The 16,412-nt window shown below is 47.1% G+C and overlaps 1 protein-coding gene and 1 long non-coding RNA gene across 2 annotated transcripts in view; one reads left to right on the forward strand and one right to left on the reverse strand.

Annotated features, from left to right (window-relative positions):
• LOC139050887 (lysosomal phospholipase A and acyltransferase-like) overlaps positions 1-16,412 on the reverse strand; it is a 47,595-nt gene that overhangs the window by 15,514 nt on the left and 15,669 nt on the right. The window lies entirely within an intron of this gene.
• Positions 215-3,647, forward strand: LOC139056023 (uncharacterized). Its single transcript, XR_011512092.1, has 3 exons — positions 215-261; positions 966-987; positions 3,535-3,647. It is a non-coding gene; the product is annotated as an uncharacterized lncRNA (long non-coding RNA).

Genomic DNA, 16,412 nt, shown 5'->3' on the forward strand with positions numbered 1-16,412 from the left:
CATCTGCTTTTTCATTGCCACCGATTCCGACGTGACTGGGCACCCAGCAAAATTTTATGTTGTGTCCTTTTCTAGTGGTTTTTCTTATGTTATGTAGGATGTCGCCGATTAATGGTGTAGTTGCATTTCTAGGGTGAAGTGCTGTTAGTACGCTTAGTGAATCTGTGTAAATTATGCTGTTTTCAATGTTCTCATTTACTATTTTTTCTACAGCTAGAGAGATTGCGTAGCACTCTGCAGTAAAAATGGATGAACACTGAGGTAGGCGTACCGTTTTTTCCCAAATGTTTTGTATCGCAGCACTGCCAACGTATCCTGCCGATTTGGAGCCGTCAGTATAAAACGCTGTGTATTCCACGTATTTTTCGTTGCTAAAAGTGCTAAAAATTCCTGTATTATGTGTTCATGTGGTGTTTTTTTTTTTTTTGAAGATGTGTTAATGTGAAGTCACACACTGAAGGCTGGCAGTACCAAGGTGGGAGTGGATTGGGTTTTCGGGCTATCTGAGGCAATGTGTCCCTTATATCTAGTTCTTGGCATCTCTCCTCGAAGCGGAGAAGAAGTGGTCTTATTGCTTGGGGTTTGTTTGTAAATAGTATTCGTGATGGGCACCTTGTAACTATTGGGTAGCAGATGTGTTTCGGCAGTGAACGAATTTTTAGGATGTATGAGCATGTAAGCATGGTTCTTCTGTCGGAAAGGGGTGGTTCATTTGTTTCAACATATAGACTCGGTATAGGAGATGTCCTGTATGCACCAGTTGAAAGACGTAAACCTAAATTATGTACTGGGTCAAGGCGGTTCAAATACGACTTCCTTGCTGAGCCATACACTATGGACCCATAGTCTAAGCAGGAGCGTATAACAGAACGGTAAATGTGGAGGAGGCATACCCTATCAGAACCCCAGTGTTTGCGTGAAAGGACTTTAAGTATGTTCAGAGATCGGGATGCTTTCTTTTTCAGCGCGTTGATGTGCGGAAGGAAGGTGAGTTTTTTGTCAAAAATTATGCCTAGAAATTTGTGCTCGTTTTGTACAGGTAATGTGGCTTCGTTCAGGTGTAGGGTGGGGTCTGTCTGTACTCCTCGTTTGAGTGAAAAGAGGATGACCACTGTTTTCTGTGGAGAAAAACGGAAACCATTTCTATCTGCCCATGTTGCTAGTTTATTTATTGTAAGCTATACCTGTCTTTCGCATGTTGATATGTTCGATGATGTGCAGGCTATCTGAAGATCATCGACGTATACTGAATACATAATGGACTTTGGGATTATTTTAACGCGATAGCGTTAAGGAGCTCGTGTCGCAGAAAAGCCGGTGTCGTCGGCGTCCGGTGTCGGCGTCGGCGGCGTTGACCGTGAGCGATAAATCACGGCAGGCGCTTCATAAATAAAAAGCAACTTCCAAGATTATTTTGCTAATGGAATTCATTTTTATAATAAAAAGTGTTGTGCTTAAAATACACCCCTGAGGTATTCCATTTTCCTGAACGAAATTTTTCGACAGGGTTGAGCCTAGGCGCACATCGAACGAACGGTTAGACAAAAAATCTTTTATGCAGTTCAACATCCTGCCGTGGATGCCAAGGTCGGCCAGATCTTTAAGAATCCCGAACCTCCAGGTTGTGTCATATGCCTTCTCTAAGTCGAAAAAAACAGCAAGGCAGTGTTGTTTGTGTATAAATGCTTCTCGTATTGTGTTTTCAAGACGAACTAGATGGTCATTAGTGGATGATCCTTTTTTAAAACCACATTGATGGATATCGAGCAGTTCACGGATTTCTAGCACGAAGGTTAATCTAATATTCAGGACACTTTCGAAGGACTTCGCAAGGCAGCTGGTAAGGGCTATAGGCCTGTAGCTACTGGGGGAGGTTGGTGGTTTTCCGGGTTTCAAAAATGGAACAATTATAGCTTTCTTCCATGCTTCAGGTATCTTCCCCGATATCCAAATTTTGTTAAAAAAGTTTAAAAGGGCTTTTACGGCATGTTCAGAGAGATGGCCTAGCATTTGGTAATGTATTCTATCGGGACCAGGTGCAGTTTTTTTACCAGCGGACAGTACCCTATGGATTTCTTGAATTTTGATTAAAGTATTGTATGGTTCATTTCTGCTGCTATTTATCGATAGTCTTTGTTTCTCAGCTGTGTTTTTGATTTTTAGAAATGATTCTGTATAGTGTGATGAACTGGAAGCTGCCGATAAATATTTACCCAATATATCTGCCTGTTCTTCTATGCTTGTCTGTATACCGGGGGCTGTGAGGAGTGGAACTGTAAATGGGGAATAGCTGTTATTTAGCTTTCGTACTTTCTCCCACATTTCTTTTGATGTGGTTTAGCTGTTTATAGAGGACACGTAGCTTTTCCATGAATTCTTTTCAGCACTGCGGCGGATATATCGAGCTTTTGCTCTCGCTTTTTTAAAGCTTATAAAGTTTTCTGCCGTTGGGTATCTGCGAAATATTCCCCAAGCTTTGTTTTGTTCTTTTTTCGCTTCTCTACATTCTTGTGTATACCAAATTTTTTTATATTGTTTTACTACCCCGGACGACTGAGGTATAGCTAGCTTTGCAGCGTCAATAATACAGTTTGTAAAAGCTTCATTTAGTTCGTCTATGGTGAGATTATCTGACACAATTTTTTCTAGGCTAGCTTTCTCTTGAAAAAGGGCCCAGTCAGCTAAATGGAGCTTCCACCGTTGTGGTTTTGTCGGGATTACTTCCGGTGAGGATATTAGGCTGATTAGAACAGGTAGGTGATCGCTTCCGTATGGGTTGTCTAGTACGTCCCATTTTAGTTCAGTGAAAATAGAGGGTGAACAAAAGGAGAGGTCGATGCAGCTAATTTTTCCTGAGCTAGGTGAACAATAGGTTGGTTTTCCAGTGTTTAGTAAACATAGGTTATTATTCAGTATAAGATCCTCAATAATTTGACCTCTTTTATCGGTTTTTTCACTACCCCAAAAGCTGGAGTGCGAGTTAAAATCTCCGACTATCAAATATGGCTCCGGTAACTGTTCTATAAGGTGCTCCAGTTCATGTATAGTTAATCCTAGATGCGGCTCCAGGTATAGACAGCATAATGTAATTGTTTTAAATGTGTGCAGGATGGCTGCCACAGCTTCTAATTTAGTATTAAGATGGTGTTCTTTAGCTGCGATCCCCTCTTTAACTATAATAGCTACGCCACCCGAGAGCCTGTTTGCGTGCTCTCGGTCGCGGCGGAAGACTTTATACTTTTTGAGTATGTTTTTATGTTTGGAACCTAAGTTTGTTTCTTGGAGACATAGGGCTACGGGTGAGAGGGTGGTCAGTATGTCTTTTATGTCATTTATGTTATGTAAAAGTCCCCTGCAATTCCAGTGTACTAAAGCCATTTTGTATTGTATGTGTGGGGTGAAAGAGGATCTAAGTTTTGTTTTCGGGCCACTTGATTGGAAGCCTCTCTTTAAGGTGGCGATCCAAGGAGCCCCGCCGTTCACCCGACGTCGACGGTACGGGGTTTCCTTGACTTGTGTCCATTGTATCCTCAGATACGCTGGACGCCCGTGCCGGACGCACGGTTTCATTCAAGTTGGGCCTCGCCGTGTGGGGAGGGACCCTAGAGCCTGCTGACCTGGGGGTCCGCACGGCTTTTTTTTCAGGTAGTGGCGCAACGCTAGCTGCGTCCACTGTGGGCGCTGGAGTCTCTGCCCGAGCCTCACTGTGTGTGACCTGGGCAGGCTGGGAAGGCCGCTGTGTTGCCGCGCCCTGTTGCAGCACAACGGAGTAGCTTTTTTTTTTGCACCAATGAAAGTCGATTTCGCGCTTCCCTGAAAGTGATATTTTCTTTTACTTTGAGTGTGATGATCTCTTTTTCTTGTTTCCATGTTGGGCAGGCACGCGAGTAGGCAGGATGATTGCCCTCGCAGTTTATACAATGGTGTATTTCAACTTCACAGTTGTCTGAAGGGTGATCATGGGAAGCACACTTAGCGCATGTCGTTTGGCCCCGGCAGCTCTGTGAGCCGTGGCCGTACCTTTGGCATTTGAAACAGCGTCGCGGGTTTGGTATGTACGGTCGGAGTTTCAGATTGGTGTAGCCTACCTCCACAGATTCAGGCAGTGTGCTCAATGCGAACGTTAGAACGAAGTGCTTTGTTTCGATTTCCTTGTTTTCCCGTCTGATCTTTATTCTGTACACATCTGTAACATTTTGTTCTTTTAGTCCGTTAAGGAGTTCTTGTTCGGTCATATACTTAAGGTCATCGTCAGAAATGACGCCACGAACGGTATTCAGTGATCGGTGAGGGCTGATTGCTACGGGAATGTCACCAAAGGCTGTTACTCCTGAAAGTTTCTCGTACTGATGTTGGTACAACAATTCCAAAAGAAGGTCCCCATTTGCTAGTTTCTTTATTTTATATCCTTGTCCAATGGTGTCGGTTAGGGTCCTTGTAACATTGAAAGGAGAGACATATCGTGCAGAAATTTCTGAATGCTCACTATGAACCACGTGGAATTTGGGAAAGTTGCTTTTGGTTTTCGTGAAGAACTGGGCAGTGACATCGGTGCGCCCTCTCTTGTTAGGAGGGCGATCGCTTGAAGCAAAAGAGTTAGCCATAAAAATTGTATTTTTCGGTCGCGGTACCAGCCGCCCACCACGGAGCCCAACGAGGGGACGGGACAGGAGCTTGCAAGCAAGCCCTGCCCACGCCAGCTGTATACCGCGGCTATAACCCAATATGGCGTAACTCAGGGTAGCTAGCCACACAAAGGTTAACCCTAGCCACCAGGAAAGGAAGGAACAAGAAGTGAAAAGAAGACAGGAAAGATGGAAAAGTGGGAGAGAGAGACGAAGATTGGAGAGGAGGAAAGGAAAAAGCGACTGCCGATTTCCTCCAGGTGGGTCAGCCTGGAGGTGCCGTCTATGTGAAGCCGAGGCCGAAGAGGTGTGTTGCCTCCGCCGGGGGGCCTTAAAGGTCCAAACACCCAGCATCGGCTCAACCCCCAGGATCCCCTTTTCCCCAGACACGGCTAAGCCGCGCACGGCTACACGCGGGGGGGTCCAACCCTCGTGTGCTCGGGTACGTGGTGTCGCAACACACCAAACGCCTGCTGACGCAGACGCCCCTGCGGGGTCTGAAGGGTTTAACTCCTTAAAAAATTTAATTACGGAGTCCTCCACTAGGCACGCCGTAGTGGAGGACTCCGGAAATTTCGACCACCTGGGGTTCTTTGACGTGCACCTAAATCGAAGTACCACGGATGTTTTCGCATTTCGCCCCCATCGAAATGCGCCCACCGCGGCCTGGATTCGATCCCGCGACCTCGTGCTCAGCAGCCCAACACCATAGCCACTGAGCAACCACGGCGGGTGGTGTAACTCCTTTATACAACTATTGATAGGGTTGCGATGCCGATGCAGGCTTCGTATGCCATCTTAGAGCACTATAGGGCAAACAAAATGAGCAGACGAGAAGAGCACGCGACCACCATGTCTGCATCCTCACGCGCTCTTCTCGTGCCCTCCTCTGGCTTTTTGCTGTCATTTAAGCACGAGTTTCTCAGGTTTGCACACATCTCCGAAGGTTCTTTTTTCCCCCTTCTCCCCCACTTTTCTTTTGCTTTTTTTTTCGCATGTCGGTGCATAAGTTGGTGAGGTGGGCGCGCAGTGATCTAAATCACCACTTGCGTCATTATGCAAATTTCGAATTTTAGAACCCGGGGCGTATACTGAAGGTCGCGGTTCACCGTATGATGAAAAAGCAAGTAGATTCAGCCCGAGTGTTCAAAATATTTATGAATAGTGAATGTCAAAATCTAACAATGGTCAGCCTCTTGGTTCCAGAAAAAGACAAACAGCTTGTCGCTGAATACCTAACGAGGAATAAACCACACATGACGTTACCAGCAAAAGGATCCATCTGTCGAGAATGAACGTACATTGTATAACTAGCGGAAACATTACACTATATCAAAATGTACGTTTTCAACCAGAACGTATGCGACCTATCGGCCTACGTTTATAATAATAAATCGCAACACCGTTAGCATAAACCGCAACAGAGCTATGTTTCTTTTTGCAAGCTGAACGCAGGAAAATGTCCCCGCGATCACCAGCGTGGAACGCTCGATGCAGACGCAGTCGTTACTCGTGATTTACATCACGGTATAGATCAACACGTTTGCCAGTTTCGTCTCGCAAAACAGACGAAAAGACGCTGACTGCGACTGTCTTCAATATTCGTATACAGCGCAGATCGAAAGCATTATACAGGGTGTTTGAGCGAACACTTTCAATATTTTTTTCAAATTGTCTGTGGCAGATAGCACAATTCTAGCCCATGAGCTGGTCCACTCGAAGAGGCGGGCATTACTTGCACAACCAATTGAAGTGCATAATCAACTAATCAACAAGAATTCACTTAATAAGTTTTCAACTAATTACCTAATGGTACACATTGTAATTTACAAATTCTAGCGGGTGAGACTGCAAGGCATATCTACTTGAAAAGAATTATGTGGATGATATCATTTACGAGACATGCGCCGTCAAACTTACCGTAAATATGCACTGTCGTTCCACTTACTTTCTTAACAAAACGTCGTTTTAAGCTCTGAAGCAACCAAGTAACTGCCAATGCATTTCTCCACAAAGTTTGGGAATATCTAGAAACTGGTGCCATTCTGAGAATTCTTTCCATGCGTATCCCCCCTTGCGAACTTCCCGGCTAGAATTTGTAAATTGCAATATGTGTCATAAGGTAATTAGTTAAAAACATCATTAGTGAAGTTTTGTCAATTAGTGGACTATACATACCATTTTTTTGTGTGTGTGTGTGTGCACGTAATGTCCGCCTCTTCGAGTAGACCAACTCATGGACTAGAACTGTGCAATCTGCCACAGGCAATTTGTAAAAATGTTTGACGGTGTTCGCTGGAACACCCGGTACATTCCCACTCGTAATAACTGCGCTAAACCGGACGTAAGGGCTCTTCGGGTTTGGCTCCACTTTCTGAACCAGTTCTAGAGAGCGCCGTGCACGGTGACGTACGAGTTCACCCCGTGCATGCGAATGCGGCGCAGAAGCTGCACGCCTCGCGTCCGCCGCGAATCGACGAAAAAAGTGCAGCAATGCATGTGCTCGGTCGACTGCTGCCGGCCTGCAGCTAAGCCTTTCCGACGAATGTTCACGTAGGAATGCCCAAATGATTTTCATTATCAGCCTAATCTCCGTCGCGATAGTACGTACTACGCTGTGACAGCAAAGTGGTGGACGTGGATGCCACTTTTTCGTCAGAAAACACACACCAAGAAAAAACCGCTACAACAAGTTCCAAACATTTACCAACGCTTCTCCTGACAACTACGTAGGCATCGAACGTGTGTAACTGGCCCACTGATTGCTGACTAGATTGAGTGCTGTAAATGAAAGCTGGAAATATCTGCATCCGTGCACCACTAATCAAATAGCCTGACGCCATGAAGTGTGGCAACAGATTGCACGACGCCTGCATTTCCAAGTGCGGGAGAACCATGAACTCGTGCTGAACTTCTCCTGCGCGAAGTCAAATAGAACAGCGCGCTGCAGGCAGCCCATGCTGGGCTGTCAAATCGAGGACAAAATTGCTGCACTCCATGAATCAGTGCGGAGAAGACAGCCAAATCAAAATCACCTATAGCCCTAGAACCGTGCATATTTCGTCACATGCTTCCCGTGACCAATTTTTCGCACATTCCCGCTGGCGCCATGACGGGAGAATTGGCCAAGGCCAGACCTCTGTTGTGGCCACTGTTCGAAAGCTGGGAGACGTCACTTGACCCAGCGTCGCGATATGCGTCGAGCCGGGCGCTTCATTGCTCAACACTGGAAGCTACCGTTGACGAAAGCCATGCGCGCATTCCGCTCGAGTTCCGATTTTCGTCAGCCGTACACGTTTCCCCATGCGAAATACGTCATCAGGCGCAATGAAGTAACCGACGCTTATGTAACGCTTTATTTACTCCCTAACACATTCCGCAAGATTCACAGATGGCTCAGAACCGTTAGCAACGGCCTTCACTAGGAGCCACGCACGCCGATGGCGACAAAAAAGAATGATGAGTAGAAAATTAGAAGATATGCACAATACTTTTCTGTCGCCTTGCCATCCAGCATGAGGCATTTCATGCCCTTCCATGAAAGAAACATATCTCGGCCAGAAACGTCAAAGAAAATCCTTGTTGGCCTACAACTATGCTTCAGCTGATCCTCACGAAACATACGAGAGCGAGAGCTACCATGAAACGCACGCTCACACACGTGTCTATGTAACAGGCAGCGGGGCAATGTCATTCACAATAATTAGCCCGATTGATTTGTTCTCTAACATCTTTCTTTTTTGTCATTGCAGAAATTTGAAATATGTTGCGATGAGGTTACGCAAGTAACGTTTCTTGCGTTCCATGCGCGCAGCAAAATTTAATTCTACAGGCATCAATATTTAATAAATTTGTCGTGCTCCCCCCGCCATTGATCCACTCTGCCCAGATTGTGGCACTGCATTTTTGTCATTAAGTCACATGCTCTGGCAGTGTTTTGTGTTACATGATTTTAACCGAGAAGAAGACTGGACGAAGGCCATCACAGACCGGAAACAAGGCGTCCAGCTCCTGGTTGTCCAGAGGGCCCGTGAACGAGCGGAGAGGCATGGCCTCTCTGCTCCGACATGGGACTAGCCAATGGCTGGGTAGGGACCTACCTATCAGGCCCCCTGCCTAGCTCCTCAGGACCCCAATAAAGTCGTTTACTACTACTACTACTACTACTACTACTACTACTACTACTACTACTACTACTACTACTACTACTACTAATTGTTCTTTTATGGTGCGTTTAGTTTCGCGCGCGTTTAGTTTCGTTATTAGGCAGGAGTTAGAGACGGGAACGGGTAAAAAGGGCGAAAGATCCTCGTTAGTACAGCAATGGAGCACTACCCCTTTTCAGCTTAACTATGGTGACATTTTTAATTATTTTTTTTTACATCAGGGGACATATATACGAAGTGCGAAAGTAGGTCGCGCCAGTTCGTGGAACGTGTAAGAAACTTGTTGGGTGTGGTTGCCGGTATGATATGTCGCACTCAAGATCGGACGCAAAATTGAACCTTTTGTCATCTGGTTTGCTACCCTATTATCCTGAGTCATTGCATCTTCCCGCACGCGGAATTCCCAAGGTGTCGCTGCATCACAATGCCGCGTGCTGTCGAATTGCGTATATGCATTCGATGTCCGCACTCTGCTTCCAGCACCTTATGATTCTCACGTTTCGGATCAGGCATTGAGCCGCCGGCCGTTTGCAGGAAGCCTCATGTCGTTACGCTGTGCTTCCAGCCGGAGCATCTGTAGAATGTACAGTCAGCTACTTACGGCATCTTCGACTGGTCGCCTGTATGCCCCGAAGCAGAGTCGGGTAGATCGGTCGTTTCCCGAGTTCAAAGGTAGGGGACAAGCGCGCAAGCCGTACGTGCGACTCGCTCTCGGAGGAGGAAATTGCTGATGCGAAACCACGTGACTAGTGCCAACGTCCGATGTTTCGCCCATCCAAAGCTCCCGGCGCTGCCGGAAAAACCGGCAGACGTGCCGGCGGGACGAACGTTCGTCGAGACGCCAGCATGCAGTGGCCTAGGTTGCCAAGGTTACGGAGGGCCGTCGCCAACAGCAGCGACGCGGCGCTGCGATGACGTTTCAATCTCGATGACTGCTCCGACGACAGGGCTCGGAGCGCCTCAGAGCACTCCAAGATAGAGGAGAGCAATCGAGAAGAACCAGCCGAACGCAGGGCGCGCACCCTCTTTCAACCAGCCGAAGACAACACCACTCGCGAGAGCGCTCCAGAGTGCTCAGAAACGACCAGCCGAAGATAGCATTACAGACGCCGGAAGCACAAGCAGCAGCGCGAGAATTAAGCTCTGATAATAACCCTGACCGCGAGAGCGCGAACGGAGGGAATGCCGCAGGCGCGCTCGCGTGGCGGCGGAAATATCTCGCGACCCGTGATGCCTTCTGCGGCGAACAATAAAGCGGCACCCGGAACCGAGTCCTCGCATTCAACTTCCCGATCGTCTTTGTCCTCCGCTGTCACAGCGCACAAACGCGCGCACTGTTTCTTTTGCTCACGCTCAGTTTGCGCACTCGAAGTGAGAACCCACTTAATGCGAACAGAGCAACCACATGCACTGCTTACTATGTATACATGTACACTCGTAAATGCCTGCACGAAGCATCGATTTCCTGACACACATGCGACGCCGCATTTTCCTTGCAGACGCGACGAATCTGGTGAATTATGTTCCAATGTAGTACTTCGGAATATTGGCACAGAAATTCGAGAGCCGAATGAGCAATTTTTCAGGGCGCTTAGGTCGGGTCCGAAGGGCGTGTCACTGCTTTCGAGGTGGCTCGGCGTAGATTTCGGATTCAAGGCAGTACGGCCTCTTCTGTCCATATAAATAATTCGGTACATAAAAAATCCGTTATATATAGCGTGGCTTCGTTGACTTGCGGCAGCACAGTGAAGTTCACTGTTCATTTTAATCGCTGGTCGGTGAAGGCGATCGTTGCATCGTGAGGGCTTGAACCGTCGCACGGCGACGATCGCTGCGCCGGTCGATATGCAGCCGCCTGGCAAACATACGCCGTATGAAAGACGGTGGACGCGGCCAGCAGTGCCAGATCCCTATGCGTCATAAATATCCCCTATTATAGCAATGATGAGTCCCGGACGAATGTCCCGACTTCAGGATACGTTTAAAGAATCCAACGCGCGATGTTCAGAACTCTCCGGTGATACAGTGAAACGCATCAAGAGAATTCCAGTTCCACCGGAGGAAGTACTCGTAACTCGTCGACAACGTTAAGAAGCAGCCCCCGAACTCTGAAGATGCATGTAGTTTTCGTGTAGCAATACAGATGCGAGAGATGCGCACTGTGTCATTCGCTTGCAAGTACGACATGCAGGACAGGCCCATGAAGTTATCGGGCCATCCTCGACATAGCATTTACTCATATCGCCTTTACACCTGGCGCTTATCTCTTTTTACAACATTTTTCTTCTTCTTTTTTTCGCATTATCAAGAACCTGCGAATGTTGCAGAAGGCACGTGCAGAACAATGCGAAGGCCATAGGAGCGAGGAAGAGAGCGCCGCAGTGGAAGTGCGCCAGCGTCGCAGCTACCTTAATGCAAGCCTTATTTGTTCGCTTGCGCAAAAGTAGCCACAGCGTATTGGTAAAACGTTCGGCTTCAAAACGCAAGAAAAAGTTGATTCGATACCATAGCATCGGGTATCTTTCTTTGACAGCGAATTTGTTTACTTCTAACCCCTGTATGCACCCCCCGCATGCATTCCCAGGTTTGAGGGGGGGGGGGGGGGGGGGGGATCTGGCCGGCTTACGTCCGTATCACGGCGCGCGAACAGGAATGCTTGGGCCGATCCCGGAGATAGTGCAATAGGGGGCCGACCCGCGGCGGAAGTGAAGCAAACTTCAAGCAGACAGCCCACTTCCAAAAATAAGTTTAATATTTGGGGTCCAAATAAACGACATAAATTCGGCGTTGTAAGAGATATACAGGGCGTCCCAGCTGACTTTAGCCAGAGTTTAAAGATATGCGAATGTCACGTAGCTGGACACAACCAAGCTAATGTTTGCCGTCACTTGAAGATACTCAGATTAATCTGTTTTCTTAATTCCACGCGATTAGATAATTTATCTTAATGAATTAATAAACTTGTAAAATATTAAAATTATATGAAAAGTGCCTATGAGAAAATTGTAGAGCGACGTGAAAAACTCCCGATACAACTTTTTGTTGCTCAATACGTGCTACATAAAAGTGTTTTTTCGAGCGTGAAAGAGACCCGCGACTGCATGCAAAGTGCCTCGAGTGGCCAGTTCGCGCGGCAATTTTGCGTGTAATCGAGGGCTTCTTTCACGCTAGGAAAAACACTTTTATGTAGCACGTACTGAGCAACAGAAAGCTGCATCGCGAGTTTTTTTTTTTTTTTCATGTCGCTCTACAATCCCCTCATTGAAACTTCCCATCTAATTATAATATTTGAGAAGTTGATTACTTAATTAAGACAAGTTATCTAATTACACGAGATGAAGAAAAAGCTGAGTATCTCCAAGCGACAACCGGCAAACAACAGCTTGGTTCTGTCCAGCTACGGGCCATTCGCATATATCCGTTGGTTCGTTCGTGCGTTTCGGCCCATTTCCAAGCTCGCAACTGCTGTTCGCGGCAAAAACAAGCAAGCGAAAAAGAGAAATGGTGAGAGCCCGTAAGCTGCGTCCTGCTAAAACCGGCGACTCGGTGGGCGCGAGAAAATCGCAGCTATATATCGTGGCCCGTTGTCCTGTCCTTACTTCCGGACAAGCCACACGCCGTATGCGGCTCGTACGACGACGGAGACAGAATCCAAGCTGCCTCAGCCCTACGCGAGTACGCGTGCCTCATGATAAAGCCGCCTTGAACACGTGAAGGTTTCGCCTCACGCAAGTCGTCCTTATCGCACTGCAAGCACTGCTGCTTTCTAGGTCGTGCTAGTCGGCGAGCCCCGCCTCCACCACGGCCGCTCGACGAAGACCGAAATCAAGGACACCCGGCGTTGAATCCAAACCAGGGACGTGTCGCCCTACCCCGCCGGATCGACTCTCTGGGCGAGCGAGACAACGGCCCAGACGTCCGCGGGGCGTTGCGACAAGGAATACCCCGAAAGTGATCCGCCTCTCGGCCTCGAAGGCAACATGTGCGCCACAGAGCCCTCGCTGGGAAGTCGGAGGTCGCGACCTCTTCTCCGCAGCACAGGCTTTGCCGTCGGCTTGTCATCAATCAGGCAACTGTAGCGCGTGAGCCGTCCTCCAGTCAATTAGTCCCCAGCATGCACGCTACATGTGCTGCCGTTTTTCGCGCGACTCAGACAACCGCGTTCCTTGCTCCGAGCGCTTAACGAGGCCTGCGACTAGCCCTGATGTAAAGGGACGACAGCGAGGGAAAAGGATGAGAGCGCTTCCCTGCACTGCGTACGACAACCTGGCGACCTCAGCGGTGCATGCGATGTCGCGCCGCTGCTGTCGTTTTGTAAAAGAAGCTGTCGTCTCTCACACGCGAATGAAACTAGTGCGCTGCTCTCGCGGGTGACAGGAGTGCCACTGAACTTGCGAGAAAAGTAATTGAAAGATTAACTTCACCGCTCATCCACTGTTTCACTTTAGTCGCGACTGAAGTTTTTAACCAATTTAACCAAAAAAGAAAAGGGAACATCAGGGATCACGTGAAGGCAAGTTTCCTTGAAACACCGGAATCAAATCTCCCCCGCATACCAATTCGCGCGTCGCGCCACTGTAGGCACATACTGCAGCGCGAAAAGGAAGTGTTTTGCATTGGTCGACCTTATATGACCTCACCTAGAAACCTGGGCCCGTATTCACAAAAGGTTCTTACACTAAAAGCGTTCGTGCCAGCCAATAGTGATGTAGAACATATTATTAGCGAAGGCGATCAACCAATGAAAAACAGCACTTAGGAACGAAAAGCTTTGTGAATTCGGTCCCTGAACTTTAGCAAAGCGCCTTTCTTTTTCCTTACTACCTTATAGTGACTAGTTAACATATAAGCACGAACTATGGCTGTAGAAACATTTTAGTGGCACTTTTATTATGCCTATAAATGTCTATTTCGATGTTAGTTCCTATATTAGATTGTTTCAGAGCCTAAAAATAATTGTTTTCCGTATTTCATCTAGCCTTATTTCTTTTATAATGTTTTCGCCCATTGGGGAAATTTGTTGAAGGCAGCCGACTACTGCGACAAATACTTTGCCGGTGTAAAGGCGATTATTCGCAGCAGAGGAGAGCATCGCTACGAGAATGGCTAATACTTTGCTACGCGACGGTACTCCACACGTTTTTAACTTACATCATCGAGAAACTTGAATGCTCGGGCGCAACTCTGAGCCGGAATGCGGGGTTCATTTTGGACTTTCCCGAAGGGTTCGCCACCTTTGTCAGTGGACCTGTTGCTGATAAAGTTAGTTCAAAAGTTCCATCTACCTCGGGCGAAAATTCCGGATTTTCGGTTATACTGAAAGAACTGTCAAGGATTCTGACCGGCGAACATTCTGGTATTCCAGAAGGCGTTGGATCATCGAACGCTCATAAATACAAATACGTGCCCCTAACATCGACGGATGTTGAGCGTTTCTTTTTTGTATACAAACCAATATTCAGTGATAACAGGCGCAACATAACACCCGAAAATCTTAAGATGGCGCTTGTTTGTCACTGCTTCCTCAGTTTTTCTCGTGGTGTACAGTCACACGAAATTTCAGATAAATCTTGTAACCTACGCAACTTGCCTCTTTCTCTTTCATGGAGTAAATAAAGTGTCTTTCGCGAAACGTGGGCTGTGTTCCTTAGCAATTCATAATTCATCCTCACACGCGCACCGGAAATTCCTATCGATTTAGCCTATACGTGCCTAAAGGACAGTATTTGGCGTCTATATATATGCTCTAAATGGCAACTTTAGCGCATCTTGAAACTGTAAAAGCGCACAAAGGCAAGAAACGAAGAGAGTGGACAGGACGAAGCGCTTTCTTGTCTTTGTGCACTTTTAGTTTCAAGATGCAAGTAAACCATCTAGCCCATGCAGTTATCCATTCTGTTGCAACTTTAGTGTATTATAGGCCTGCTAAAACAGCATTTTCTAGTGCCTGAACCTCCCGGTCTCTAGTCATAACAAAATATATTCTGTAACCTCACATGACACTCGCAGTTTCTGCTCCGTATTGCTGCGTTTAGCGCGCGCTGAACCTTGTTACTTATCATGCAAGTCTTGTCAGTGGGGGTGATTACCAAAGCAACCACGGTTCGTACACGCGATTAAAGAGGCGCTGACGCTTTTCTGGCATTTTTTGTTCGGCATGTAGCATACGTCCGCCCAACCGCAACATTTTTTCGGAGCAGAGGATGCGAGAAAGGAAAAAAAATGAAATTTCTTCGCCTGCTTCAATTCCTGCGAGGTAGTGAGGAAATTAAACTTTCTCGCAGTTTACATGTTCCGGAAATTTTTGTACTCGGCTGTGTGTTTCTGGTACGCAGTGGTAGTTCTCACTATCCGAGTCTTTCAGCGCTGGTTTTATGAAGCTGGAAGTCCATAGGTATAGTCATGGAGAAAGAAAAAAAGAGGAGGGAGCACGCCGCAAAGCGATTGAAGCCGAAATCTACTGGGCCAGTGGTGGTCCAACACGTGATCGCACGTCTAAGAGCGCGGTTGGTTTTAGTGTTCCCGCTCTACAGGCAGAGTCATGGCAGGGCAGCTGAACAAGCGCGCACAGAATAGAAACTACTATCATAGCCACTGGGAACCAAGCATCTCAGCAAATCTCGAATCTTGTAAGAGGTAAGAGGTCACGTGTTGGGCCACCACTGTGGCTTCACGGAGCGTTCGCTTGCCAAGGCTGGCTGCGTGACGTAATGCTCACTCTTATATTTTTCCTTCCTCCATTGGTATAGTACATGGATTTGCCTGATCGTGCTGGGGGGCTTTAGACGTTGTTGTAGCTTCGTTTATTACGCTTTATCTGGATCTAAGTTGGGCTAAATTTCAAAGCAATTTATACTATCCTAATGCAGAACGTAATAAGACTCCGCAAGCACGCATAATCGCTGCTAATTGCAGTGGTTGCGTTTATCCATGCATCCACGCCGTAGTGGTTTCAATATCGGGCTTCTGTGCACGCTAGAGGTCCTGCGTTCTAATCCTGCCATCAGACAATTTTAATAATGTTCATTTATTTAATTATTTATAAAGCAGCACTTTCTTTAAAACAAACACTTCGCAAAGTGACGAAGCCGTTCAAAGCCAGAAGGATGAAGTTTACCAAAGCCATGTACTACCCATCAATGCCATCATTCCCATGCTGGCTGAACTGCCCAGCTTGCGGCTCCCGCAGACACTAGCGCCACAGTTACCTCTAGCAATTGTATGAGACTCCATATGGATGCAGGTATGTTTGTATAATAGCACATTCGCAAGCATTTGAGATTGGTGATTGTGCAATAGCCCTCCGGTAGTGGGAGATCGCTGAAATGAAGGGGCGCTTTTTGGATAGGTGGTCAATTTTGATCACACTGGTGTGTAAACTGAAGCATATAGGTGCGATAGAAATGAAATATTGCTTCTTGGGTGTACTTCACCAATGTGACTTTTTTGTAACTACTTACACAGTACGAAGCACGCGTAACTTTTTGTCGGTCTTTCCATGGTGCTCCGAAGCACTGTCGAGCTTTCGTGCAAAGTACTTTTACGCTCTTCTAGTTTTTCTTATTTCATGCTACCGAGCCGTGCACGCGCGTGTGTATTGTGCGTTTGTATTTTGAGTGTG

This window comes from Dermacentor albipictus, chromosome 1 (assembly GCF_038994185.2).
Source record: "Dermacentor albipictus isolate Rhodes 1998 colony chromosome 1, USDA_Dalb.pri_finalv2, whole genome shotgun sequence".
Lineage (NCBI taxonomy): Eukaryota > Metazoa > Arthropoda > Arachnida > Ixodida > Ixodidae > Dermacentor > Dermacentor albipictus.